The sequence below is a fragment of the Anarrhichthys ocellatus genome, unplaced genomic scaffold (genome assembly GCF_004355925.1).
Source record: "Anarrhichthys ocellatus isolate YVR2014 unplaced genomic scaffold, GSC_Weel_1.0 scaffold26, whole genome shotgun sequence".
NCBI classification, from domain to species: Eukaryota; Metazoa; Chordata; class Actinopteri; order Perciformes; family Anarhichadidae; genus Anarrhichthys; species Anarrhichthys ocellatus.
Genome location: NW_022280056.1, coordinates 4,763,410 through 4,766,373, shown reverse-complemented (window position 1 = coordinate 4,766,373; position 2,964 = coordinate 4,763,410).

The following is a 2,964-nucleotide window of genomic DNA, read 5'->3' as shown; positions in this document are numbered from 1 at the left end:
CGAGACTTTAAGTCTTGACTCGGAACTCGACTCGTGACTTTAAGTCTTGACTCGGAACTTGTGTTTTTGATACATACTGAACATAATCACTGAAAGCATGATAGCATGATATCTCATAATGTAAATGAGTTATGCTCAACACACACGCTCCATCGGTGTAGCTGAGAGTGTAAACAGGAAGGTGTGTTCCAGCCCGTTCATCCATCAGCAGAAGACGCTTTATGTTTATATATGTCGAGTTATTCCCAGCAGACCACTACATGTGTTTTCATCCGTGACGAGGTGTTGTAGACGTCTCTCTTCTGCTCAGTTTCCCCACTGGGATCTTTAATTAACTAACAAACCTGCAGCTGATTAACATCCGAGGCCGCTTTCTCCATCAGCGCTGCTGTGGAATGTATTAATATTAATTAGCTAATGTTTGCGCACATCTTTATAGTTTATATGCTGATTGTAAAATGATGTTAAACGCTGCTTCATGCGATTCTCGCGTTGTTTCAGAGGTGAACATTAAGGCACACAGAGATATTAACAGGATATTAGAGAATAACTCTGAATCATGAACGTAGTTAAGTAGCTGATTTGTTGCTGCTTTAAGTGAATCTTCTGAGGAAACAGCACAGGCGCTGCAGCTTTATTTAGCTCCTCCAACACAAAGCAGGAATGTTGGACCTCAGCGGGGGTGAAAGCTGGATAATTGTTTCACTGTTGTGGGCGTCGGTTTATCCCCAAACACACGAGGTGAATTCTGAGAAACACGCAGAGCTTAAACAGGCTGCGCTGACTCATTCTTTGTACTTACTGTATCCTTGTTTTCCTACACATGATTTTGATCCATATTTAAGATCCTCAAAGTCTCAAATAACTCAATAATTACGGCACATCTTTCAAAAGCTTCTTAAAACCAACTTATTACTTTCATCTTGATTTTATGACTTGAGACTTTGTTGTTTGTACTCGTTATCCTCTTTAATATCTTGTTTCTTATTTCGCTTTTCCTCCTCCTAGAATACAATGAACTTCAGTTTGTTTGTTCCCTGCTGCAGCTCTGCTCCGGTAGCTTCAGCTCCTTACTTTGATCTTATGACCCTTCACCACACCTCACACTCACATTACTGAAGTTAATCATTTGTTGCATTGATCACGGTGCCACTTGAGCCAGGTCGTAAAACCATTCACTGTACTTTCATCTGCAAAGATAAACATTTAGACTAAAGGTTCTTTACAGTTGTGCAACTGTGATTCTTTGCTATTTTTGTGGTTATTGTGTGATGACATTCCCTCTCAAGATAAACTGAAAACTTTTATTTTTCCAATGCTTTTGAATTGATGTGGGTAAAACTAATTCAGAGTATTAAAGCAGGGAGCTTTACGTGACTGTTCATGTGTTTTAGGATGCAGACATCTTGTGTTAAAGCTGCTGCTCTTCTTACCATCCGACAGCCTGATAAACCTTCCTATACTGCCCCCCCGTGGAGACGAGAGGAACTACAACCAGCGTCACAAACTCCAACACCACTCTGACACTGAAGCAAAAGATACAGGAAAAGAAAAAAGGGGGCTTTAAATTAATTTATTTTAAAAAAAAAAGCATTTCTCCACTGAAGCAGAACAAACATCAAATTTTTTTTTCCTTTACTATTGTTTGGAACGTGTACAATCAGAAAACAGACTCGTCAGGTCGCCGGAACAGAGTAAAATAATCAAGCAAAAGGTGGTGGTGGTGAAAGGGGGGGGGGGTCTGCCAACACCACAACGTCAACACAGCCGGGAGGGACGAAGAGGAGGAAGAAGAGGAGGAGAGGTGGGGAAGGAAACAAAAAAATAATAATGAAAACACAAACATTTAATCAAGTGCAGGTCTGGTTTGGACAAAGCGGGTCTTTTTTTTTTTTCTTTCCTCTGTTCAATTTACAGTTAACAACTCTGCTGTCGGACACATGCAAGGTCAACATCTGGAACTACACATGGAGATTTCATATGCTTATATCGGTTATCTGTGCAAGTATTAAAATATGAAGGTATAACTAAGCAAATTTCATATGGATATGTCAGAACGAGGGAGGGGGGGGAGACGAATATTACGGAAAAAACTATCACACTGTTTCACCGAACAGAAAGAAAGGAAGTCCACATAAGAAAAATAAATGAAGTGAGATTTCTCCAACTTAGTTACCGAAATGTCACCGACCTCATTATTTTGTACGCTTCCTTTTAATTAAATTATTAGTTATCTAAGTGAAAATACATGTGAACAAAAAAAACTCCTATGCTCCACATCTGAACATCAAAATACTGCATATCTACGTACAGCTGCGATCAGAGGAAAGTCAGTATCGTGAGAGGCTAGCTGCCAGAGTTTCAGGAATATTGGCTCCGAGTTGATCCCTTTCTCAATGCGTTTACCGGTTTTTCTTCCTTCTCGATATTGTTTTTCTTTATTTTTTTGAAACCGTTGAATGCTCGTCGTACTCGTCGCTCACGTCCTGCCGGAGAGGATGCTGGCTGCCGGAGTCTCCTGTCTGCTCTGAGGTAGATGCGACAGAAAGGTGGCGTCCAGCCCGAGCTGGAGTCAGGGCCTCTCCCCGCCGGACCACGTGAGGTCAAGAAGGTCAGCTCTTAAGGGTTAGTCGTTGTTAAGGCTTCCTGTGGTCTTGGTTTTAGTCACTCTCCTGTTTCAGTGGCTCATGGGGCAGGCGTGTGGGGGTGAAGGGGAGGGAGACACCTTGTTGAGTTTCTTTGTCCCATTTCTTTATTTTGTTCTCAACCCACATTCCAGTCTTTAAGGGGGGGTGGATGTTGTTCATGTATTTTCTTGTGATGCTCTAGAACAGAAACTGAAAATGAAAAAAGAGAGTCCTCTCCGTTTGGCACCTCAGGAGTCAGTGGTGGAAGAAACGGATCAAAACGACGGGGACGAGAGAGAGAGAGAGAGAGAGAGAGAGAGAGAGAGAGAGAGAGAGA